General features: G+C 42.9%; 1 protein-coding gene and 1 pseudogene across 4 annotated transcripts in view; one reads left to right on the forward strand and one right to left on the reverse strand.

The window, feature by feature from the left end:
- LOC147998825 (uncharacterized) overlaps positions 1 to 21,324 on the reverse strand; it is a 127,081-nt gene extending 105,757 nt beyond the window's left edge. For 2 of the 3 annotated variants that reach the window (XM_087595481.1, XM_087595482.1), the window contains exon 1: positions 21,262 to 21,324. The gene's annotated coding sequence lies outside the window, so the exon portion shown is untranslated. Of the gene's footprint in view, positions 1 to 16,765; positions 18,183 to 21,261 lie in introns of those variants that run through there. The other variant, XR_015643770.1, reaches the window with a different exon arrangement.
- LOC147998827 (DNA-directed RNA polymerase II subunit GRINL1A pseudogene) lies at positions 20,490 to 24,833 on the forward strand (annotated as a pseudogene). The gene is made up of 2 exons (XR_015643769.1): positions 20,490 to 23,127; positions 23,753 to 24,833. The product of XR_015643769.1 is annotated as a DNA-directed RNA polymerase II subunit GRINL1A pseudogene (transcript).
- The last annotated feature ends 2,569 nt before the right edge of the window (positions 24,834 to 27,402 follow it).

Below are 27,402 nucleotides of genomic sequence, written 5' to 3' on the forward strand. Positions count from 1 at the left end.
AGATATTGAGTTTTGTGATATGTAATTATTATTTAAACCTATGTATTAAATTTTGTCATTTTGTTAATTTTTGTGGTTTTCACAGTCTTCTTTGATTAACTTTCCTAGTTTTATTAATTTATCCCCTGTGTTCTCTGGTATTTTGTCCTTCCCTTCAAACTAAAGTATTCCTTTTAGGATCCTCTACAGAGCTGTCTTACTGGTTACTCATATTTTGTTAAATTTATTTTTAGTATGCATTCGTCAGCACAGTAGCTGGGCAGCTGCCTGCCCTCCATGGTATCAGATCTACTTTCCAAACAATAACGCTCAACTCTTACAGGCTGTGTAGCATCTTGACTGTTTTTGTTCCACTTGGACAGCCCTCAGGACCAGGCTCTCCTCTCCCTTAACCATGGCTGCTGTCCTCTTCCTCTCTTCTCTCCATCACACATGTTCTTCCTTTATTCTCTGGCAGCTTCTTCTTCCTTCTTCCCTCCTCATGATCCTCTCTAGCAAAGCCCTCAAAGCTCCCCTCCCCCATCTCTCTGCTGTGCAGCTGTTGGCTGTTGGCTTCTTTATAATCACAGTTAACTGGGAACAGGGTCAGTTATTTGGGGTTAACCAGTCCTGAGTTCCACAAATTAGCATTAAAATACAAGCAGAATTAGGCCAATCCACTACAGGGATTTTTGTTTGTTTGTTTGGTTGGTTTGGTTTAATTTTCATTTACCTTTTTACTTGTTATTTTATTTTTGGCTATTTTTTATTAATCGGTTATTTTATTTATTTACATTTCAACTGTTGTCCTGCTTTCCAGACTCCCCTCATCAAACCTTACATCCCGTTTCTGCTCAGCTTTGCCTATGTGACAGTGCTCCTGCACCCACAAATATCCATCCCCACCTCACACCTCTAGGATCTGCCTTTGGTGGGGCTACAGGCCTCACCTTGAACCATAGAGCATCCTTGCATACAGTTTGGCTGGCAGTATGGCCCCTGGGAGCTTGGGGATTAGGGAAAGAAGATCTGTTCAGATATTAAAGCCAATGTTTGCTGCATTCTCTTCTTTTTCTGGTTATAGGTGAAATTATGTTTGTGTGCTTCTCTTTTTTTAAATTATTGAGAGAAGATTAATTTCTTGGTTTTTCTTGGGTATAGTTTAGTTCATTGTCTTGGAGTTTTCCTCCTATTAGCCTCTGTTGTTCTTTCTTACAGAAAAGAATTCTTTAAATTTGGTTTTGTCATGAAATATCCTGGTTCCTCCTTTTATGGTGATTGATGATTATGCTGGATATAGGAGCCTGTGTCTGTATTACATCTGCCCAAGATTTTCTGACTTTTAGAATCTCTGTTGAGAAGTCTGGTGTAATTCAGATACGTCTGAATTTATTTGTTACTAGATATTTATACCTTACCCCTTTTAATGTTCTTTCTTGATCTGTGCATTTAGCGTTTTAATTATTATGTGAATGGAGGAATTTTTCTGGTACAAGTAGTTTGATGTTCTGTAGGCTTGTTGTACCTTTATTGCCTTTTCTTTCTTTACCTTATGAAAGTTTGCTGCTATGATTTGTTGAAGGTGTTTACTGGATCTATGAACTAGAAATCTTAATTCTCTTCTCTATCTATTATCCTTAGGTTTCAACATTTAATTGTGTCCTGAAATTCATGGATGTTTTGGATTCAGTAAACCATACATGTTTCTCTGAGATGGGTGTTTTGTGCTTTGTGGGATGACCTCCTTGACCCCAGGCTGCATGAAGAATCTCAGCTGACAATGGGGACATAAATCATGAGTTTGTGTAGCAAGACCCAGGCCTCTTCCAGGTTCTTAGATATTAACTGAGAACCTCAAATACAGTAGTAATGTGATAGTGTGGTGTGAATCTAGTTACTCTTCTCTATTTTGATATAGATGACTCTTTTTGTGTCATGGTCAGCTTATAATGACTAGAAGACCTAAGCTTGAGAATAACCAAAGACTACATTGCTTCTCTAGCAGCTGAGCTTTTAAAAGCCCTGGTGTGACAGCAACTTTTGGTGGACATTCTGGATTATTCCTTCTGTACTTTAACTCTCTGTGTCACTTCCACCATGAGTAAGTTAGTTCAATTCCATAAATTGAAAATCCATCACCTGGAAGAAATACTCTTTTTTTTAAAGATTTATTTATTTATTTATCATATACAAGTACACCGTGACTGTCTTCAGACACACCAGAAGAGGGCATCAGATCTCATTACAGATGGTTGTGAGCCACCATGTGGTTGCTGGGATTTGAACTCAGGACCTCTGGAAGAGCTGTCAGTGCTCTTAACCACTAAGCCATCTCTTTAGCCCAAGAAATACTTTCTGAATATGATCTGAGATTGGCCATGGAAAAAGGGTAGCTTGAACTGTCCCACCTAGGTTCTGGGCCTGCACAGGCCTGCTCTCCAAAAGAAACCTGTGTTCACAGCTGTTGGCTGGCTAAGAAAGATTTCACGAGACTTGATACACAGCCCTCGGACTTCTGCTCCAGTCATCTGCACAATTTTTCCCGGACGATATCCTCATACCTCCAGCAGGCGGGTGATGAAGCTGTCCACTCTCAGCTCCCCTTCAGCCATCTTGTGGGCACCAGACTCTCCTCCCTGCAGCAGGAACAAAGGCTTCTCCATGGTGGCTGCAGCAGCAGTGGTGGTTTGGCATTCTCACCTAGGAGGCCCTATGCCTTTCTACCCCAGTTCCAACTCACCTCAGGCCCGGGCCTTCCCCCCATCCACTTCCCACGGAGCAGGGAGAGCAGCACCCACTAGAAATAAAAGGGAAGCCCTTGGTCCTGCCAAGAGTGAACCCCCAGTGAAGGGGCTTGTTGGGGGGGGAGGGTGGTAATGGTGGGAGGATGAGGAGGGGAACACCCATATAGAAGGGGAGGGGGAGGTGTTAGGGGGATGTTTGCCTGGAAACCCAGAAAGGTAATAACAATTGAAATGTAAATAATAAATACCCAATTTAATAAAGATGGAGAAAAAAATAGAAAGAAAAGGCACACATTTAAAACAGAAGAATATGGACCCTAATTTTAAACCACAGCTCTGTCAATTAACTAAACCTTAAGGAAGCTCAGAAAAGCAGGCCAAACAATTAATATTTTCTCGGTTTAAGTAAATAATAATGTCCGTTTCTTGCTATTGTGGAGGGAATTAAATAGATAATATGTAATCATGGAAGTTTTGAAGTACCATCCATTTTTCTGTTCATTAAATCAATCTTACTCATTTCATTGATGAAATATGTATGTTTTCCGTTTCACAGTTATATGTATAATAAAACCAGTATAAAAACCTTCAGAATATTCAGTTATTATAGATATTTGTCATTTCTTACAGAGGGCAACTATGATTGACTACACCCAATTCTATAAAAAACAAAACTCAGGAAACCTGGCCCTTGGCAGCAATGAATCAAGAAATATCTCAGATGGTGGGGCATGAATTCTGCCAAGCAATGACCTCAGATAGGTGGGGTTGTGAGGAAGATGTGTGGTGGAATAGCACACTAGATTCACGTTGTATCATCTTGATTTAATCGAAGGACAAAGAAGTGCAGTATCTCTGATGGCTTTCTTCTAACCCCTTGAAAGGTTCACTGGGGATTGACCATAGAACTTCATTCTTCTTGCTGGGGCAGCAACACTCAGGGAAGCTTGAGATTGCCATAGGAACAGTATTAGGCTAGAAATGCTGAGTAGGTGATACTAAGTTGTTCAGATGGTGATACCCATTTCATTTGTTCTTCACGTGGACCTAAGGAAAGACAGATCGAGGTCCTTAGAATACAAAGATCATTTCCAGTTCTTTTCTACCTTTCCTGAATGAAAGACTGGTTGGCAGAGAATGGTAAAAATTCAAGAATTGGTAGATGATGCTTTGAATGGAGGGTGGGTTTCAGTGCTGGTTTTAGACAGGTTCTCAATTACCCCATCTTGTTCTCTACGTTGCTCGTCCTGTTCACTTTGAGCTCAAATAAAGCTGCTTCCACTTTCCAACAGGTAGTCTTACAAAGGGGCCTCCAAGGACTGTGAGGACAGCATTAGCCAATGAGAGCTGAGGTGTGTAACCCAAAACTATAGCTTTATCTGAAAGACCCTCAGACAGAGGAGACTCTCGCTCCAGTCCTGAGGACAATCACCACCCCATGAACACACAGGACTCAGTCTTGATGTAAAAACAAGAGGTTTACTTTGGGATACCAATGCACTGGGGCTCGACACGGTCCTCACGCAGGAGGGATGTGAGGAGCCTCAAACAACAGAAATATACAGCTTAAAATGTCAGTTAAGATTACACAGTTTCCTTAGCTCAGCTATTTCGTGCCAAGGATAACTAGGCAGATGTTTCTCGTCCTGGAATTCCTGGGATAAGGCCGTAACCACATCAATGCAGCTATTTCAGTATGAAGGACGTCTGACTTGATATATGTTTTCTTATCCTGGGGTTCCCAGGACAAGGACCAAGGATATCTGTCTTGGCAGGTGTTTCTCTTCTGGAGTTCCCAGGACAAGGCTATAGCTATGTCAGCCTATAGCACAGCTGCATTCAGTACCAAGGATATCTCACTTCTATAGTGGTCAGTCAGCTTCCCAGAGATGTTTCCTGTCTTCTAATTGCCCTGCAGTAAATATGTTCTGTACCCTCTGTTCTTATGGTCAGGCAGCTTCCTAGAGAGTGGGTGGGAATGTGCTTTCCGTACTTTCTGGTCTATTGTCTAATGTGTAGGGGCTAAGCGAGGGCCAGCTTAAAAGATTCTCATTCGTAAGAAATGGCTGTACTGATATCAAACGGGGATCTTTCATATCCACTTTCTTCCAAGTCTACCAGCCATCTCAGATTGTTGCTGTAATATGCCTGACAATGAAGGACATAGAAAAATAACTTGATACACAGCAAGGACATTGTGATCATATCCTGTGTTGTTATGTATGTTCTAGATGAGGTTGGTTAAAATGACAATATTGCACAAAGCTTTATATAGGACCCATCAAATTAAGGTTCACTATGCACTGTCATAGCTAAAATGGCCTGGTCAGAAGTGACCACTGGATCATTCTTCTGTAACTTCACATGAAAGGCTTGTGCTTTTTGTGTTTTTTTATTTTTCTGTTTTTTCTTATTTATTTATTTATTTATTTATTTATTTATTTATTTATTTATTGTTTTATATGTTGTCAGGAAGATAGTTCAAGTCATGGATCTGCCCCCAAAATCTGAGCTTTGCTACCAATACTGTAAACAGTATTAGTGTATGCATTCAATAAAATAACTTGTTTTTTTTTTAGTAGGATAGATGTGTTTGTGTTTTGTGGGGTGATCCATGAAACAGGAGTGAAGATGCTTGTTTCTTACTCTGTCCACTGAGTTATGTCTCTAGGCTTGTCCAACTCCTTTGGCTGTACCCCCCCACACACACACACATTGCTGACTATTTTATTTTTCAGATGAAATCAGACGTTATAGCTTAGAGAGGCCTGTAAGCAATCCTGCTTTGGTAACTTAGGTGCAGAGAGGAGAGCCCCACACTCAGCCTGAGGGTGCATTCACTGGTGGATCCAATATTTCAGTTTCCTCTGCTAACAGATCACCACATTGTTGCCAGGACCATAATGAATGCAATTCTTTCTCCTAAGGAATCCAGTGGCAACTGTTAAATGTTAAGCACAAAGCTTCAGGTTGTACCTATAATAAACACCCACATCGCAACCTACCCTACAGGCTATTTCTGGGTGTGATTTCATGCACCTGCACATGATGAGACAGGAGACCTCTTTGGCTACTTATAGTAACTGGTGTGATTTCTCAGTAATCTTTAATGGGTAATATTGCTGACTGAGGAGAATTTGAGGTAGGATGAAACATTTCTGTGCAGGGATTGGGGAGGAAGCACTCATTTAGATATATAGCAATGACTTAGGTTTTTCCAATCAAGCCTAGAGCCAAATTTGGCTTTGGAAGCATGTGGTGCTCAGTGGCTATGCCACAGGGAAGTCTCCTGAAAAGGGCACATCAGCTTTTGCTCAGTACAGGGAGAACATTAGCAGGGAGGCAAAGTCTGTTCTCCGTGACATCAGCCGTCCCTTCGTGGACATTCTATTGTCTCCTAGAGAGACCTTGGAATCCCTGTGATGTCACCAGTATCGTTGTGACAACCAATTCCCTACTTTTTCTCTTAGTGTCCAAAGGATATATCCACAGACATGTTTGCCCGTCTTTGTAGGCGCTTTGGGAGAGTTGATGTTGATAGAGAAGAGTCTAGAGTGAAGCAAACGAAACCTAAAGGTAATGATGGACACAGGACATGGGGAATGTGGAGTAAGTTCTGGGCAGTGTATGTTGAGCTTCCTGTCAGGGGTGTGTGTGGGGGCCTTCAGCTGGCCTTTTTAGTAATGGGCCACAACCACTGGAACATCTCCACAGATATTGAATTCCATGATTATCACAATTCCTGAAAGTCAAGGTTTTCACATTATTAGTTTCTCCATAACCACATGGAGGATATGGCAATGCCTATGCTATTATTGGGTGAACTTCTAGTCTTTACTTTTACAGTGCATTCGGTATGTTAAATTGATATAATAACACCATAAGTAGTCATGGAGGGTATAACTTTTCTGAATTAAACAGGGCATCAATGTACTTCACTTTCATTGCTTCTTTAAATTCAGTGACTATCTGACAGTAGTAAGAGGGAGAGAATTGTGCTCCTGGCCATGACCTTATATTCTTAGAACTCCTCTGACTACCTCTGGCTGACGGGGCCAATCTTACCTTCATATATTAGAGGTTCTGTGTGGCAGATATTTTTCTACAGTAGCCAAACTATATGGAGCAGGTAGAGAAAGAGCCTGTAACCTATTGGCACTTCTGGGGCATTTGTCATTTCAGTAGGGGGAATTAATAAATCTGTTGACCATGTCCTCCCCCTACATGACTTTTTAATGCAAAGTTATTGGACTAGAGTAACAGTGTAGGATATCTGAGTATCCCTGATCAATCAAGTCATTGTGGATGCTGAATTGATGATCTGACTTCTGAAACCAGAGGGGTGAGGGTCCTGAAACCAGGTTGTAGCCTGCGTACCTGATAATAATCCTGGAGAAGGCATCTCTCTGGTACTTGTAAGCCTGTGTGGGCGGGCATAGGGAACACCTGGCTGCTTACATCTCTTGGTCTCTATATAGTAGTGGGGGAACTGTGATCCACTTAGGATGCCTCTTACACATAGACCAAACTCCTTGCAGTCACACTGGCTTCCAAGCATGTTCTCCTGTTTGGACCTCACTGTGGTCTGTGTATGCTCTATGCATTCACCCCATGCGGGTTCACTTGTGTTCTTCTACCTACAGCGGCCTGCAGACAGACGTCATCACCTGAAAATGTCCTAAACAAGGTGCAGGCCAACGAGGAAGAGGAGAGGCTGAATAGAGAACTGGAGCTATCTACCAAGGAGAGAAATGAGCTGACAGATCGCCTCCTTTATGTGACAGGTGGATCCATGAGCAAGAGGTATGCATTGCTCCAAACAAACGACCTTGTTCTAAACCTCATCTCCCATAGATAGGAGATTCAGAACCTGACCCTTACTGAGGAGTGAGATTGAAAATGGACTCTCTGATTCTGCCTGTTGAAAATCTGAACTTGCAATCTGAGTGAAGATTTCAGGGATAAAGTCACTGGAGCATGAGTTCCCAGTGTACAATTGGAAAGCCCTTGAAGGGGGTAGTTTTGCAAGGTTCTGGGTGCTGTGAGTTTGTGGAGAGTGTTTGTGCTTACTAGGAAGGTGACTGAACGCTATCATCTCCTGGCAGCAGCCTTAGGTGACAGGTCCCACAGTGTTCATATCAATGCTTAAGTAGAAGGCCTGAGGCTCTGGCCTGCTCCTTCTTGTCTCTGTGCCTTACACTCTGAGACAGTAATGGTGCATGCATTTCTACTGATTCTCATTGTGCTCTTTCCATATTTGTCTCTCTTTCTCATTCTCTGAGTCTGTTTACTTTTCTTTTCTTTTTCTTTTTTTTTTTTGGTTCTTTTTTTCAGAGCTGGAGACCTTACTTTTCTTTTCTTGTGGGTGTGCCCCAGCTTGTGTGTCTGTGTGTGCACAGCTCTGCATGCATGTGCACAACCTTTATATGTTTCTCTATCCCTCCACCTTTGGAATTTAGGGGTCTGTTTTTTGACCTCAGGATTTACCTTTATAATAGTTTCATGGAGGTGTAAGTGCTTTATTTTGGAAGCCCCACTTTCAACAGCACAGTTCTTTGCCTGTGTAGTCACATTTGTCTATACATTTGTATGCCTTGGGCAGATTATAAGTTTGTGGCAATATCTGGTCTCATCTCCAGAATTATGTGTACTGTCTGCCTCTAGAATATTAGTTATTCGGCTTGTAGCATTCCACTTGTCAAAACAGGAAAAATGAAATCAGAGGTTTCTGGATGTGTGTGTGTGTGTGTGTGTGTGTGTGTGTGTGTGTGTGTGTGTGTGTGTGTGGTTGGGTAAGCTCTGTGGCCTAGGCTCTTCACAGCATAACAGGTTTGAATGCAGATCCAGCCCTCCTGATTGAAAAAAGTGAGCCAGGGAACCCTTTATCTGGGTGCTTAGCTTCTGTTGTCCTGGGCACACAATTCCAAGTTTCTGAAGCTGAAGAAGATCCAAATATGTAGAATTCAGAAAGTGTCCTTCCAGGGCTGGGGTAATACAAGACATAGCCTGAGTTCATATAATCCTAAACCTTGATGTTCATTGGGTTCTATCTTCCTGGGGCCAGCCCCTACTTCAGGCCAAATCCATTTTATGAAAACTTGAAGATAAAGGAGAAAGAGGTCATGTCATTACTGCACAACTTAGACACAAAGAACATTGAACATCGTGAGAAATTTCAGGAGCTCAAGAAGGAGATTAACTTCTATTGGTAAGTACTGGTCAAAAGGGCCCATCACTTGTGGAATATCCATTGCTGCCTCTCTTTGTTCTGGAGTGGAGAGCCTGCAGCTCTGGGTCCATGTCTTCTGCTGTTTAAATATCACTGTGCCGTGGGTCTTTTGGACTCAGTTTCAGTTCCATAAGAGACTGTGACTTCTCAGCACAGTGTCTATGCATCTTTAGAAGGCTCTGGATAGAACTATACTGATTCAGGCATCAGAGTGTTATTAGGCCGACCTGGGCCTCTGGGGTCATACCAGGTTTAACAAAGCTCAATGTGGGGACCACATGGTTAGCATGACCTCCCTTGGTTCTACTGTCCTCTTGTGGTTGTTTACTGCCTACTAATTGATGTTGCCCAGATGCATTGGGCTTTCATGGATAGTTGTAGATTCCTTGTTCTTTTGGAGAGACATGGACTGTTAGGTGCTTGGGTCACAGAAACAATTTATTCTTCCCTGGATTGGCCGTTTGCTGTTTGTGGAGCAGCCTTACATGTATGGAGATGTATTCTATGAAGTCTTTATGGGTATCTGGGTCCTGGTGGAGTTTGTGGGATTTGGCAGTTGGAATGGGAGGAAGAGGCTTCAGGATCTTACTATGCAGAGTGTGTTTCCAGCAACCTGCACAGCCGGCTCCTGATGGACCAGGCATGTATGAAGAAGAAGTTGGTCACATTGAAGCAGGAGAGCAAGGAGTTAGAGCGATATTTGTTTGAGTGGAACCCGAATGCTGAAGACGAACAGGAGAAGACCAGCAACCTCCAGACCCAGCAAAATTTGGTAGGAACAAGCAGCTGAGTCAGATTAACAATGTCTGATACCATTTGCCTATTGGATACATCTTTGCTTCCCCTATCATCTTTCTAATCTCCCCACACCCAATCAGTCACCCACCTCATGTGATAGAGTTATTCATTGCTCTGTCTATGCACAAGTATTCTGGGATGTTAACCACTTTTCAGAAACTGAATTATGGGCAAGTACACTTCTCTGCCCTTTTTGAAACTGCAGTCCAGAAATGGTGACAGAGGAATAACATATCACATGACTGCATCTCCCTGTCATAGATTGGATGCTATGAAGAGTTTTGAACGAGTTCTTGGTCGTGTGACAAAGGTCATACAGGGGTCATGTGATGGTTGGAAGCACCTTGTAGGGATAAGAACCAAGTGCAAATGGCAAATGAGTCCTGGTCATTGGCTTTGATCTCAGTATCATGTGGCCTTCTACTTTCTTCCTGCAACCCAGTTAGGTCTCTTCTCCTTTCCCCGTTCTTGGTTTTCACTGGTAGAAGTTTGAGGAGCAGCTTGTTCTCCCACAGTACTGTGAGGCTTGTTGGTGACTTTCCCCAGGCTGCAGAGATATCAGCAATGATTTCAGTGAAAAGATCAGTGCTGTCTGTCCAATGCAGCTGAAGGGACAGAAGGCAGCAACTTGACACCTGGTATGCGTGTCCCCACTAAATCAGTGTCTTAATAGCTGCCTTCTCCTCCCAGGTCTCAGGAACTGCAGGAGACATGGAATAGGACAGATCCCAAGAAGACAGCCTCCTGAAGAGTGAGTTTCTCTGTCAGGAGTTCCCTGCTGAAGACAATCCTCAACAGTCAAAGACTTTTTTGGGGAGAATATTCTTCTTCTCAGTTAATTTCCTCATTGTATAGAGACCCTAAATTTATGTATCCGTATGCCAGCCTGTCTCATTGAGGTCTTTCTCCTCTCTCATATCGACAACACCATTTGAGAGACATCTGAGGGGACTGCCTTGACATCTCACGTCCTAGAGGAGAAACAGCACTACAACTGTGTTTCTAAATGTTCATTAAGAAAATGCTGTTAAGAAATATTTTTGGTTATGATTTTCATTGAAGTTTTCTTTTTGTTATTTCATAGTTATATATTCTTGTTACTGTTTTTCATTTTTTATACCATTTTAGTTGTTCATTTTATGCCTTTTTTTGTAAATTGTATTCCTTATGAATAAAAATTGATTTGTAACTCTTGACTCTTAAGACCATCTTATTCAAGGGTCCTTTCCCCTCCTGTAGACTTAGAACTGACAGCTGGATATGGATCTTTGCATGGTCCAGGCAGCATGAGTAAATAGGGAATTTAAAGCCACCAAGCTGTACACAGGGTGATAGTGTCTTTTGTGTGGATAATGTGACTTTTTTTATGGACACACACTTTATGATGTAATCACTGACATACTGTATCCATGCTGTCATGTGTTCTGCTCATCCTAATCTATATCAGTCTACAACACCCATTCCTTATTGACTGTTTGCCCAGATATTGAGTAACACACACTCATGCCTGTAGAGCTGCAGAAAAAATGACAACTTTCACAAAGGAATATAGAATAATCCTAATCGAGAACCATGTGCCTCGGTTTTTCTTACAATACAGCATTAGTATTAAACCACAAAGATAATGACCATCAACGTCATTTTGGGAAATAGGTTTTTATAGGTGCTGTTTCATTTGATCATTCATATGCTGTGTTTTTTATTGTTGCTGATTATATTTATTTTTATCATGTAACTCAATGGATCTTTTTTTTTCAAATGTATGTCTGGGCCACTCCTGAGTGCATTTCCCTCATGATCCAAAAGAGGGAATAGCATTCCCCATTGTAGATGATTGTTAGGGACCATGTGGTTCTTCTGAGAGAGCAGCAGATGCTCTAACCTGTGAGCCATCACCACAGCTCCTGTAGGTAGCTTTTGTCCTTCCAGGGCATGTGCTATACTAGATGGACGCCATCATCTCCCATTAAGGAGAGAGATCTCAGGAGATTTGTATGTACAGGTGGTTGAGGGGTGCCTGCTCAATGTGGTAGCCTGCTAGGCATCCACACCGGGCTCTGGTGCCTCCACTGCTCATTGTGCATTCAGCATCATCCTCCAGCATCACTCAGTTTCAATTCCAAACAGAGCTTTCACTTACTATCGATGATCATATAGATTATGCACATCTGATAAAATACAGAAGAGACTAGCCTCCTTCTACAGGCCAACTTGGCATAATGAATTCTTTTGATAGAAAGCAAGATAATTATCTTAATCTATGCAGTTTAGGGAGGTCCTCAAGAGCATCCATAGTGAATGCAGACTGCAGCTGTGACCACATGTTTCTTTTGCAGAGCAGGTCTGTGCAAGCCCAGAACTTAGGTGGGATAGTTCATGTTTCACCTTTTACATGGAAATCTGTGATCGTATTGAGAAAGTATATTTTCCACGTGACTCATTTACAATTTATGGAATTAAACTGACTTACTGAGAGTGGAGGTGACTCAGAGAGATAAAGTGCAGAAGACTTATTCAGTATGTCTGCAAACAGATGCTGTCTCATTAGGGCTTTTCAATGCTCAGCAGCTGGAGAAGCAAGGGAGAGGCATTGGTGACTCTCAAGCTTAGGTCCTCTAGTCATTATAAGCTGAGCATGACACAAAAAGTCATAGGTATCACACTAGAATCTAGTAACTAGATTTAACCAACCTATCACATTAATGCTGTGTTTGGTGGTATTTTTTGCTCTCTTAGGACCTGGAAGAGGCTTGAGGTTTTCTAATCCTACTCATAATTTATTATCCTTCCCAACACTATGGGCTTTGTTCTGTTAATGCTAACAGCGGCATCCAATACCTAGGATATTGTCTACTGACATGTGTGACGTGAGACAAAACAGTCCCTGTCATCCCTCACCTGAATAAACTTCCTTAGAGGCCAGTGTAGTTGGAGGGTCCTTCTTTCCTCTCCAAGATCGAGAAACATTTCCAGTCTTCAGACAAGTGTGTCAGCCATTGTCCAGTGACTGTCTTGAGATGTCCACATTGTCAGCTGAGTGAGGGCAGGGCAGGGCAGGGCAGGGCATTGGGGCCGGGCAGGGGTTTGGGGCAGGGCACAGCAGGGCAAGGCAGGGAAGGGCAGGGCAGGGATGGGCAGGGCAGGGCAGGGGATTGGGGCAGGGCAGGGCAGGGCAGGGGACTGGGGCAGAGTCCATGAGATGTCAGTAGGCAACAGGCCAGCTGGGGCTAGTGTGGGTACAGGGCTTCTAGTGTAGGTGTGAGAGGAGGAAATTAGGAATGGTCAGATTCTGATGCAGCATATAGGCCGGAAGCAGCTTAGATCATCTCAGTGCCATATAGGGACATTGTAGACACTGATGGGCAGTGTGGGGATGGTAGGGCCCCATATAGTGCTCTCTGCAGGTGTCAGGAGAGCATACAGTGGCTCTGTCAGACTTATGACAATCAGGCAGGCACTGGGTGCAAGTGAGAATCATGGGACAAGCCCTGTGTGCAGCCTGGTTTTGGGACATTCCCAGGTGCCCCATGGACTGCAAATTAAAGGCAAAGGACACAGGGAAGCCAGCAATTCCCATGCACAGGACATAAATACCTGTAGAACTTTCTAGAATTTCCATAGACTATCTGTTACTAGTCCTCATTATAGAAGGCACCAACATTCTGCCCTCTACTTCAACTTGGTGAGACAGCTATTCTAACTCCAGCAGGAAGGCCTCAGGGAAGACAGTAAGAACTAGCAGGTAACCCCTTTTATATTGAAACAGGGTCTTCCTATGGAGCCCAGAGTGGCTGTAGGATACTAATGCTCCTGCCTCACAGTGACTAGAATTCCAATCCACCCTCAAGAGCAGTTGATTCATCACTAGATCAGACTAAGGACATGTGAGGCCCCAGGGTGCTAGGATTACCAGGGTCCTAGTAAGTTTCTCCAGCCTAAATTACAACCTGAGTCAGTGCTGCTATTTGGGACACCGCCTGATGCCCAGTGACATCACACCTTGAAACTCTTTGTCAAAAATAAGCTGTTATGGGAATGAAGTAGCCACACAATAAACACTGGTCTGGACACTCCTAGGTCAAGAATCCCCTGTTGGAAATGCCTTGGACCGCAAAATTTTAAATTCTATATCCTTCTGGCTTTTAGAACATTTATAAATACAAAAAAAGAAAGATGGGCATAGTAATTTAAGCCTGTGATCCCAGTCATGGGAAACTGAGTCAGAGTGATGGAAGACTGTAAGTTCCAGGCCAACCTGTGTTTCAAGAAAAAAAAAAGGCATGGTGAAGATTCCACTCAAGTGGAAACCAAAAGGGTTTCACATGGGCCCTGCCATCCACTGGTCACTACATCCACTCTCATCACCACAGCCACAGGCAGACACTGGGGAACATTTCCCACTGTCTCTCTTTGGGATGCAATCCACCCCATGATTCTATGTGAGGAATCCCCCAAAGGTTGCATCATGTGAGGGACCTAGAAAGTTCCAGGATTGGGAGAATTTAGGAGTTTATAATTAGGGATGATCTACAGCTGTGGCAAAGCCTTTTCCCAGCACATGGCAGCCCTAGGTTTGCCCCCAACAGTAAAAATAAAATCCCCCAAAATAATTCAAACAAAATGTCCTGAAGCCTGCGCCGTGACCAGTCTCTTCAAAAGTGCCAGGAACCTGGGTCCACATTTAGGACCCAGCACGACCTCTGTGACCCATGAGAAGGGATCTAATATGGGAATTAGTACAGTATGACTTATCCTTGTGGATACCTTTGGTGACAATAACCACCTGACCCCTGAAAACCCATCTACCTGGGGGGCTCAACACTCATGTCACCCAAAAAGCCCAGATCCTAGGGCCAGCATGGGCAGGTGGTGAAGAAAGTTTGTCTCTCATGAACATCAGTTGCCGCTCCTCACCTGACTCTATCCTCAGGAGACAATGTCACCCCAGAAAGTGTGGGTGTCAACGGCTCTTCCCAGGCCAAGGCTGGAATACTGCTTAAGATCCACAATGCACAGCAGTGCTCACTCTAGAGCTAAATGTTCTACAGCTGAAAGGGGTGGGTGCTCTGCTGGCCACGCCCCTCCCCTGCAGTATTTAGTGCACTCAGAGTGGTGCTTCAGATGTGAGGGACTTCTTGAGGCTACTCCCATGGAGAATGGCAGATTCATCAGAACGGGGCACAGGGTGAGTTCGGAGCACAGCTGGGAGGAATTTAGGGATGCCAAGCCATGACTAAGACCAGATCCTGGGCTGACAGGCAGTTGAGCTGGAGAACTGGCATCCAAAGTGTGACTGCCTAAATTCCTCTTAGACCAAAAGCCCTGGATCTGAGCTACTTTGGTGCGTGCTCCTAAGTGGGGTCCCAGACACAGCTCAGAATTGGGGCTGTGCATGGACTTTGGTGCTGGCAGCAGGTGGCTTAGCCATAAAGTGCCGAGCTTTCCCATCTGTGCCCACTCAAACTCCTCTGTTTCATTTTAGGTGTGTTTGGTATAGTTTTGAGACAGGGTATCTTGTAGCAGCCCAACTCGCTTTGAGCAACAATGTAACATAAAAATAACCTTGAGTTCAAGATCCTCCAACCCCTCTGTCCCAAGTCCTGGAATTAAGACCTCCAGCTGTGACCATTTTACTGCAGCATAGGATCCATCTGTATTAGAGTGAGCTTTGGAAATACTGGAGCTCCGACTGTTCCTTAGAATTCAGGTTTCCTTAATTCTTAGTAGGAGTTTTGTGATGATGCTGATGAGAGAGTCAGGAGTTACACCGGGAGAGGTAACAGTCCTGGCAGCCCTGAGTGCACAGTGAAAGTCAAGACAGAAGCCTGCTGATTAGCACCTGAGTGAAAGTGGGAGGATTCAGAGTTCAAGAACAGACTCAGTTACATTCCTAAGACCATATTGCAACATTTTTGTTTCATTTTTGGCTTGTTTTCTTTGAGACAAGGTGTTAATTTATAGCCCTGGCTGTCCTGGAACTCACAATGCCTCTACCTCCCAACGGATGGAATTAAAGGCATGTGCCAACATGCACTGCCACTAATTAATTTTTAATTAAACATGCTGGCACAATCCAGTAATCCCAGTGCTTAAGAGGCAGAGGCAGGCCGATATCTGGTTTCCTGACAAGTCTGATCTACAGAGAGCATGTCAGAATAGCCAGGGCCAAACAGAGAAACCCTGTCTCAAAAAATAAACAACAAAATGAATTTGTTTTAAAGAAGAGAGGAACGATTTAACAGAGAATTAGTGGCCGAGATCCAAATGATATTGGGTAGTGCAGAGTCTAGCTTCTGAGATGAAACTGGACACCATGGGGTTAGGGTGGGGATTCTCATCTTGGACTGGGAGACAGAGGGTGACTTCAGGCATGGAAGGTCAGTCAGTCATTAGTCAGGATTCTCAATCAAGAGGGTGTTGTAAGATCCAAAATGTGTGAGCAGTGTTCTGCATGAGACTAGAAGAACCCGCCTACCCATACAAAACAGCCAATGAAGAGTAATCACAAGCATACGTCTGGAGGTCCACAAGAGGTTAACGTCCACCTTAGTGTGGATTATTCAGAGCACAGGTGGAGAGGAGTAGAAGAGCTGATGGTGGCTGAGGCAGGAGAGGAGTTCGGGTGTGAATTTCAGCCAGGAAAGGAGCTTGTAGGTCGGGCAGAGCAATGAGAGGTCTAACAGCATAGCTGTTGAGATCCTTCAGATTAATTTGTCTTAAGAGCCTCATGCCATAGCCAAGGACAGGAGTAGATCTGACTATTGGGTGGGTGGGCTCACATAGCCCAACAGGTTTGGCCTTGCATCTGTGGGATTCCAAGTCTCTCCCTTTAGACACAGCCATGGTGAAGGTGTAGCAGTGAAGGTGCAGATGGCTTTGCAATGCTTGGCTTATGGTGTTGAGTACTTCATGCTCCACAGAGCTAGGGAATGTCCTAGAAGCCAGGGAGGCCGAGCCATGAGGAAGACATTTCTCCGTGAGAGAGAAATGATAACCAAAGTCACTAAGAACTTCCTGAATCACAGTGTCTGTTAACCATATATTTTATTTACTTATTTTTATGGGCCTGAGTGTTTCACCTAATAAATGCTTGTGCACCATGTGGTATGTCTGGTGCCCATGAAGTCCAGAACGATTCCACTGAACTGCAATTACAGGCTAATACGAGCCACCATGTGGGCACTGGGAACTGAACCCTGGTCTTCTGCTCTTAGCCACTAAACCATCCATCTCTTCAGCACCACCCCCAATTGTATTGTCATTAATATTTAACCATTTAGCCCTCAGTATTTGAATTAATGCAGATGTGACAAGAGTTATAGTTAACATGATGGTTCAGGTATAGACATGCAGGCATCTCATTGTATACAAAATATAAATCCTTTCTTTCTTTCTTTTTTTCTTTCTTTCTTTCTTTCTTTCTTTCTTTCTTTCTTTCTCTTTCTTTGTTTTACTCATGGAAACAGGGTTTCTTTTGTGTAGCTGACCTGGAACTAGCTCTATAGAGGGAGCTGGCCTAGAATTCACAGAGATCTGTCTGCCTCTGCCTCCCAAGTGTTAGGATCAAAGGTGTACACCACCACCACCACAAATCCTCCTGTTTTAAAGGAAAAATGTAGCCCTACATGGCAGCACCAGTTTAGTCCCAGTATAGACATTTTTCTAGAGTTCCTGAAGGGCTTGCTGCCTTCCCCTTTAGGCCTGGCTAACATGAGAGCTCCACACCTATGGGGTTTGCTTCATAAGAGTCTGGAGGATGAGGGTCACAGGCTGATGTAACTGTGTACAGCAAAGGATGCTTGGTGAAGGTCAAGTGGGTATCACAGCTCAGCAGGTAAAGGCTCTGCCACCCAGCCTCATGGCCTCAGTTTGATCATCTGGTGAAAGTAGAGAACTGAGTCCACATTGTGTCCTCTGCTCTCCATGTGCATATCATGGCACAGGAACACCACAAACTACATAAAATGTAAAATGCTGAAATGCTGAGAGAAGAGGCCTATGGTAGGCGCCTCCTACACCTGAGACTTCCAACGCCGAAAAGCAGGGGGTAGAGAGTGAGGATGCAGAGTGCACACAGGTCAGGACAAGGCCATGTTACTGAAGCCTCCATGTGTGGTGAGCAGGCTCTGGGGCACCATGAGGGACATCAGGATCTTCTGCACTTTGTAGAATTACAGGGTTCCATGTTACCTCATATGCCCACGTTTTGCCCCCTGCTGCAGGGAGAAGCCAATACCAGAAGCCTCCAGCTCCCAGCCCTGCTGGAAGGTTTGAGGAAGGTGGTCCTCTTCTTGTGGTGCCTCTAGTAGGAGTAGCCCACACTTGGGCCCAGCTCCCACTATCAGGAAAAGACAGGTGGCTCTGGTCTTTGCACAGCTCCAGTGGAATGAACAGTGCATCTCTCCTCTCTCTCTTGCAGGAAGTCTCAGCCTCTGGTGCAGGTGATGTTCCCAAGGCAAAGGAAAGGGAAGTGCAGAGTGAGGACTCCCAGGATCCTTTAAAACATTGTCTGCATTGTCTTCATTAATTTTTCTGTTTAACTTTTATTCCATGTGTATTGATCTCACTGTAGGGGTGTGCATTCCAAAGCATGAGTGTTGAAGGTAGAGGAAAAAGCCATGGGAGTCACTTTATCCTACCGTGTGGGGTCCCAGGCTCTGAACCGGGTTGTTGAGCTTGGCTACAAAGAGCTTTCATACTGAATTTCCTGCTGGCTCTGATTTCAGGGAGAGCATCTCATAGAGCCCAGATTGGCCAGTAAACTACTGATCATCCTGCCTCAAGTATTGCCATCTAGTTCATGAAAGGGTTGAGTTACTGACACGAGGAACTGGGGATGGGCAGAGGTGCATGACTGAGGCTATCTCTGCTCAGTGGCATGCCTTTGGGGACTGGTAGTTTTCATCACTGAGATGTCATTTGACTGCAGTGCTCCTCTGGAGAGAAGGAGTCTCTTTTGCCAGGGCATCAGGCTCTCCAGACAGGCCTGGAAGATGGAGGTCTAGAGGCCAGGCCTGCATTCCTCTTCAGAAGCTGCATTTACCACTCTGGACAGTGCTATAGCACAGGGTCACTTATCCAGTCCTACCCTGAGACCTGCTGATAAAGAATGTCTATCCTGGGACAATGTCTATCATCGGTTCAAGGTGTGGCCCAACCAACTTATTATAAAGGAAGATAGTAGTTGGTTGAAAAAGGCAGTAACTTTCTATGAACCATATATTAAGTTTTTATGTATACTAAAATTAACAATGGAAAGAACAGTGGTAGGAGAGGAAGCTAGAGGACAACTGCTGAAAATGCTTGCTTTTGAAAATGCTAATGAAGAGTACAGGAGAGCATTATTACCTAGAAAGGAAACTGGGGATATTAATGCTTATATGAAGGCATGGAAGAGGATATCTTTTCTGAAAATGGAAAGATGCATATTTGGCACATATTGATCCAGATAGAGTTATTAACATACATTGAAATACTCTTGAATATCCTATAGGCACTTTAGCTCAAGATGAGTTGCCTTTAGAATGGATACATATTAAATTTATCTTTAACAAAACATTAACAACATATGAGGAACAAATTTCTTTAATTATTCAGCAAGGCATACAAAGACCTGTTACACTGTGGGGATATGATTGTGCTGCTTTTGTTTTCTCATTAAGCAAAAATAAAGTGGAATATTTAATGCAGACGTCTGAAGTTTTTCAATTAGCCATGATTTCTTACACTAGAAATACTGAATTTCATTTTCCCCATAGTAAATTCTGGGATTGCTTAAGAAAACAAAAAAAATGTGATAAATACACTAATTTCTGTTGATCCATTACCATCTGCCCTTACTGTGTTTACAGATGGCTCTAAGACCAAACATCTAAGACAGATGGCTTATTGGACCAAAGATAAATTTTGGGGACAAGAATCTTCTTTTGGGTCAGTTCAACAAAATGAAGTATTAGAAGTAATTAATGTATTGCTGGATTTTACTCATGATGTAAAAATATTAAAGCCGAGTCAGCTTATGTTGTAGTAGTACAGAATATTGCGACTGCTGTTGTTTCTACATCTAAGCCGATATTAAATGTTATTCTCACATATTAAAGGACTATTGTTATTCTGAAACTCTAGAATATTTATTACAAATATTAGATTACATTCAAGATTGCCAGCATCTTTAACACATGGCAATCATATGGTAGATCAATTAGTGGCATTTGCTACCCCAGAAGAAAACAGTCATAATCATGCCAATACAGGATATTTGCATATTAAATATAAGGTTCCCTATTCTGAAGCCAAACAAATTATTGCTAATTGTCGTATTTGTGAGCCTTCACTTATAAAATGTATTCCATCTGAAATTAATCCCAGAAGAATGCAACCTAATACATCGTGGCAGATGGATGGAACCCATATTTCTGAGTTTGGTCGCCTTTCATATACACATGTAAGCATAGATAATTTTTCAAAATTTGTATGGGCTACACCATTGCCAGGAGTACGCACTGCTCATGTTATACAGCATCTATTGGAAACTTCTGCTGTTATGGGACCGCCTTCTAAAATTAAAACTGATTATGGACCAACATATATTTCTTATCAATTTAAACAATTTTGTCGGCTCTTCCAGGAAAATGGCGACTCCTGCACGTGCTCCAGAGTTGCGGCCCCCACGAAACCTGCGACCACCATGGGCCCTGCTGGGGAACCCTGCCTGCGGGGCCAGCCTCAGCCCATGCACAATGTGCTCCCTGCCCTGAGGCTTCGAGCCCCCAGTTCCTGAGGACGTGGGGCGGCAGAGTTTGGCTGAGCTGCAGGAGAGGTTGAGGCGCCAGGAGAGACTTTTGCGCAAAGAAAAATTCATTTGCAAATTGCCCGACAAAGGTAAAAAGATCTCAGACACCACTGCCAAACTGAAAGCTGCCATTTCAGAAAGTGAAGAGGTCAGAGGGAGAACTGAACTACTTCATCCTGTTAGTGTTGACTGTAAGCTAAGGCATAAAGCAACCACAAGAGTTGATACCGACATAGACAAGGCCCAGAATTCTGACCTGATGCTTGATACTTCATCATTAGTTCCTGAATGTTCGTCAGTAGACATTGAATCATCTAAAACAACCTCAGAAACTCAGGGACCTACACAGCTCACTCACAAAGGCAATGAAGAGACTTTGGAGACTGGCTGCACAGTGAGTACCAGCCCGTCTGTCCGCATCACAGCCCAGGCTCCCCCATCTTAAGTTAATGAACAACTCCCCCAGCATTCAAGTCAAGTGGAAGAGGTTTCCAGCAGCGTCGACAGTCTGTTTATCACTAAATTGCAAAAGATCACAACTGCAGACCAGACTGAACCCTCAGAAGAAAACACCAGCACTGAGAACTTTCCAGAACTGCAGAGTGAGACTCCTAAGAAGCCTCATTACATGACAGTGATAGAACTGCGAGCTAGAAACCCAGTGCCCCCTCCTCATAAGTTTAAGACCAATGTGTTACCCACACAACAGAGTGACTCACCAAGTCATTGTCAGAGGGTTCAGTCTCCTGCTTCCTCAGAAGAGCAGCTATGCAGGGCTAGGCAGCATCTTGATGATGTCACAGCAGCTCACCTTCTTCTGCTCCACCCCCTGCCTGCACAGCTGCTCTCCATAGAAGAGTCACTGGCTTTGCAGAAAGAGCAGAAGCAGAATTATGAGAAGATGCGGGCAAAGCTCGCAGCACAGAAACTAGCTGAGAGACTGAATATTACAATGCAGAGCTACAATCCAGAAGGGGAGTCTTCAGGGAGATACCGAGAAGTGAGGGATGAAGATGATGCCCAGTCCTCGGATGAATGCTGAAAATGAGCGCTGGGAGATCCCGGGAGTTGACTGTTGAGCTTACATTGTCTCATCCAACTTCCAAACAAGTACCAAGACAGTGTCAGACCTTGTTGAGGTACAGCAGTTGAAGTTACACAAAGGTAGCTACAAAATAAGAACCCAGTTTGTCTTTCAGAAGATGATCTTCACATGCTTGAACAGTTCAATATTTGAACATTGTGTTTGGCCGTATTGTGTTACAGCTTTGCAGTATATTATGCATTGGTCTGACATTTTAGTGTGAGTAGAACACATGTTTTCTTTAAGATATCTGCTTTTTCCTTCTTCGTATTCTTATCAGATAGCACTGCTTGCACCCCTTCTGGTGAAATATTTTGTTATTCCAGGCACCAAAAGTGAATTAGGAAGGCCTGGTCCCCTCACTCAAGAAATGAGGGGAGCAGTCTAAAGAATGGTACGCATGCTTGCATGGACACGTTCCTGAGACGCTGGATGTGAAATGCCGCATACAACACTTGGGAACCACCACCACTGTGTCTGCTGCTCTGTCCTCTCTTGGGGTGACTGCTGTCACCTGTGATGAGGTTAAGGAGCACTTGAAGAAGTGCTGGGTGGGGAGGGTCTTCTGACCCGGTATGGGGAGCTGCTCCTGGCTGCCCTAGGCTTGAACTCATTGCCATCTGGGATGATAGGTCCCTGTACAGGACACTCGTGATTGGTAAGGAAACCGGTGTTTTTCTAAGAGTTACAGTTGAATTGTCAGTATATTGCTTTTTTTCCTTGTTAAACCCACAGAGGTGTTTACAGGCTGCAGAAACCTCAGTCCTGTATGTGCACATTTGTGCTTTTTAAAATGATTATATGATCATTTCCAGCAAAGATAACAATGTTACCATAAGCCTTTGTCTATTATGTGGAACTTGTAAAGGAGAAATAAAATACCAATCAGAGCAAAAAAAAAAAAACCATTTTGTCAATGATATCATATTGTACATATTACTGGTATAGAATGCCATCCACAAGGACAAGCTTTTGTTGAAAGAGTTCACCATACCCTGAAATGACAAATTATAAAATTAAAAAGGAGGAAAAGAGATGACCTTACACAGCCTGAATGGAGTTGGCATACCAGTCCCAGAGTAATATTGGCATAAGCATTATTTTTTATTACTCTTCTTAATTTACCACAAGGTGAAGTTATATGCAGAGCAGATAGACACTTTATTGGACTTCTCCCTGAAGGCATGGAACAGACAATATGGATAAAAATTGCCCGAGATGCTGATTGACAGGAAGGGACTTTACTGTATGTAGGGGAGAGGATTTTGTCTCCTTACAGGATGGGAGACTATTCTGGTTACCCAGGAGACGGATCCAAGCACAGAATGATAAGAACCGCTCCCTACCCTCAGAAGAATCCAGTTAAACCAGCTACATTCTCTCCTGATGGATGTTCTCCGGAGATGAAGGAGGTGTCCTCCATTACTGAGGCCCTGGCTTCTCTTAGTGTCGCCAAACGACAACGGAGAAGGATCGATGCAGTGACAACCCCATTACCTAGGTGAGGCGATTAAGCACTGAAAGGAAAACTATGTTGTCTCCTACAGGAAAGTCCTTTACTGCTGAGCACGTATTGTTAGCAGTGTGTGCTTTACTCACGGTTTCTTCTGTTGTGGCCAATGCGAGTTATCAGGCTTATATTCCTTGTCCACCTTTATTTGAACCTGCTACTTGGCGGGGAAACAGATGTGGTTTTATACACCACCCCAAGCATTTTGTCATCTCTTTGGAATAATTTGACCTTTTGAATAGACGTGATGGAGCTTTGTATAATTTTCCTTATGCTGGATTAAAGATGCCTTTGTGTTTAGGAAAGAGACCAGGCCTACAAATGGGTTATTAAAATTGGCGATTACCAGGAAAAATTGTTACAGTCTCCAGGATTGACAGCTTGGTCTATAACCAAAATTGGAATAACATTACATTTGTTAGCGAGCCAGTATATCCTATTTGTGCTTGGTTTACTTATGTAGGCTTAAAATATCTCCCATGCAATTGGAAATACTGCCCTGGCATGTTTCGAAAAATTATTCAAGATAAATGAATAAATTGGGGTCCTTATGGCCAATTATTAATACATGTTCAGAATGGAATGTTACCACTTGTGATTTGTCAAATGTTACCAGGATGAACTGAGAGGAGAATGAACGCCTTAATGGATGCTTGCTGATGGAGTGTGGAGATGGAGGCATTGCTGATAACCGACTGGCCTCTGTGGAAGATCCTACTGTGTTTCAAGCTCATTTGTGGAAGACTGTCACTGCATTAAAAGAAGCTGTGCTTGCTAATGGAAGCTTTTCTGGGACTGCTCAATCTGCCTCTCAGTATAATTTTACAACATTTAAGAAAGAAAAGGTTACTACTTGTATTCCTATGCCATATTTCTTTTTAATAGGTAGATTTAATTTTGCTAATGGATTTGCTTGTACTAATTGTCATTAGTATTCATGTATTAATTCATCTATTTAGTTTAATATAAATCAATATTCTATTATGATATTCAGCAAAAAATATATGTATGGATGCCTGTTAATTTGAGACATCATTGGTCTCAAGATCCTCTTAATTATATGATTATTGATTTTTTTAATAATCTGCTGAGGAACAGTAAAAGAATTATTGGAGTTTGTACCTACTATTTTAAGTCTTATTTCTTTTGCTACTTTGGCAGCCATTTCCAGCATAGCATTAAAAACATCTATTGAGACAAAGCATTTTGTTGAAGACTGGCATAAAGATTCACATGAGTTATGGATAGAGCAAACTAAAACTGATACTAGACTTCAACATCAAGTAGATGTTTCAAAACAAACAGTAGAATGGTTGGGTCGAAAGAAGTTATTCATTGAAAAATATGAGGATTTAAGATATGATTGAAATCCTACTACTTTTGTGTTAATAAATATATGGATAATGATACAGAACATGATTGGAAGTTAATTCAAGCCCATTTGGAAGGTAATGAAAGTGCTACAAAAGTAATTAATGCCTTGAAATACGATGCTCGAATGTCTTTTGGTAAACAGCTAGAAGATACTACCCCTATGTAAATAGCTAAATTATTGGATGATCAATTGACAGGATTAGATCCCAAGGCTTGGCTTCAAAGGATTTTCCATAGCTTGGGAGGAGCTAGTTTTGCCATAATCTTATGTACATTATGTATTATGTTGCTTTATTTTTACATGATTAAACCCCTACAAAGACTTTTGCTATGTTATGGAAAGTGTATCTTTTAAAACAAAAGAAAAAAGGAGGAATTGTTAAGACATAGAGATGCAGCTCCCAGGCAGGGTCAAGAAAGGCCTGGTGACAGATACAAGTAGGGGCTGGAATTCCACCCTGGAGAAGAAAATGTTTTCCTCACTTGGCCTTAAGCTATCTTCTTCTGTGTCCTGTTTCTGTGGAAGTGGTTCTAACGCTCTCTCGGTAATGGTGAGTATATTTTGATTATAATAAGATAGGTGATTTGTTATATGAATATTTTGAGAAGAAGCCTTTGTTTATTCGTATTTCTTTGTTTAGTCTTCCCTCAGTTGTTCCTGGTATCCTGGGAATAATGATCTTATGGTATCTTGACAAAATGAAAATTGTAGTTATTCATATTCCCAGCTACATAGGGATTAATAAAGCTTGCAACTGTGTGCAGTTGCTTCTGCCTTTGCTCTGCACCCCCTGTGTCCTGGGGGTATGCAACCATACCCAGGGCCCCCAATTCACTAGACATTGACAGTGGGTCACCCCACAAAACACAGAAGCATCTACCTTAGTCAAAAATGGATATTTTATTGAATGCACACACTAACACTGATTGATCACATCCATGTAACTACTGAAGCTTTTTCTGCTCTCTGTAGCGGTGATGACGTCAAAATCTTACTGAAAACCATGCACACCCGGTTTAGGTTGTATTAAAGTAGCCCACGATTTCAGTGCTCCCTGCAAGGTGCCATGAGACAGCAGTAGCATGAGTCTGCATGCACCTCGACAGGTTTCACTAGGGACTACACACACACACACTTTACTGACATGGTGCACATTCTTTGCACACAAGGAAGAAAGTGAGCAGTAATGAAAACACACCAATCATGGAATTGATGGAGGGAGCTGTGGGGAAGCTGGGGCTTAGAGGTACTTAAAGGCCCTATGCAGGCTCTCCTTTTGTTGGAGGAGAAACTTCAACTGCAATGTGGTTCTTTATTTTCTTTCTCTAAAGCACAGAGGGCTAGGGTGAAACATAGGGCTTTGAGCATGTTTGGCAAGTACAGTCACAATGAATTAAATCCTAGGGCTGGAACCTATTAATCTTCTACAAAATTACAGAGCAGCCTGGATGAAGACTCATAGCTGAAAAGGTGGACATCTCAAGACAGGCACTGACAATGGCTGACAGACTTGACTGAAGACTGGAAATGTTTTGCTATCTCACAGGAAAAGAAGGCCCCTCCTACAACACTGTACTCTAAGGACAGTTTATTCAGGTTAGGATGACATGAACTATTGTCTCAGGTCACAGATGTCAGTACAAAGTATCCAAGGTATTGTATGCCAATGGTAGCATCAACAGAACAAAGCACACAGTGTCATGAAGACATAAATTATGAGTTTGTGTAGAAAGACCCAGGCCTCATCCAGGTTCTTAGTAACTGAGAACCTCAAACACAGTAGTGATGTGATAGTGTGGGGGTGAATCTAGTTACAACTTGTTTCTATTGTGACACAGATGACTCTTTTTGTGTCATGGGCAGCTTATAATGAATGACTAGACCTAAGCATGAGAATAACCAAATACTACATTGCTTCCCTAGCTGCTGAGCTTTAAAAAGCCCTGGGGAGACAGCAAGCTTTTGTGGACATTCTGGATTATTCCTTCTGTACTTTAACTCTCTGAGTCACCTGCACTCTCAGTAAGTTAATTCAATTCCATAAATTGGAAATCTGTCACCTGGAAAAAATACATTCTCAATACGATCCCAGATTGGCCATGGAAAAAGGGTAGCTTGAACTGCCCAACCTAGGTTCTGGGCCTGCACAGGCCTGCTCTCAAAAAGAAACCTGTGTTCACAGCTATAGGCAGCATTCACTATGTATGCTCTTGAGGTTCCTCCCTAAACTGCTTGGATTAAAATAATTTTCATGCTAACAATCAAAACACTCATTATGCCAATCTGGCCAACAGGAAGCTAATTTCTATTCTGTATTTTGTCAGATGTGCATAATACATATGGTCATCATTGATAACAGGTGAAAGATCTGCTCTAATATGGACACTAAGTGGTGCTGGAGGATGATCCTGCCCACAATGAGCAGTGGGAACACCAGAGCCCTGTAGGGATGCCTGGCAAGCTAACACATTGAGCACGCACAGCTCAGTAAGTTCCCTGTGAACACACATCTCCTGAGATCTGTCTATTTGATTGGAGGTGATCCTGTCCACCTAATACAGTACATGATGTGGAATAACAAAAGCCACCTGCAGGAGCTGTGGCGATGACTCACAGGATAGAGCATCTGCTGCTCTCTCAGAAGAACCATATGGACCCTAACAATTGAGTAAAGCATGTCAGTGATTACATCATAGAGTGTGTGTCTGAGAAACAGCCACATTATCCACACAAAAGACACTGTCACACTGGGTACCCCTTGGTGACTTTGAATTCACTTATTAGCCCAGTATCCATGGAACATGCAGAGATCCATCTCCAGCTGTCAGTTCTAAGTCCACAGGAGGGGACAGAACCCTTTAATAAGAATGATGGTCTTAAGAGTCAAGAGA

This window comes from Rattus norvegicus, chromosome 19 (genome assembly GCF_021556685.1).
Source record: "Rattus norvegicus strain SHRSP/BbbUtx chromosome 19, alternate assembly SHRSP_T2T, whole genome shotgun sequence".
Classification (NCBI taxonomy): Eukaryota; Metazoa; Chordata; class Mammalia; order Rodentia; family Muridae; genus Rattus; species Rattus norvegicus.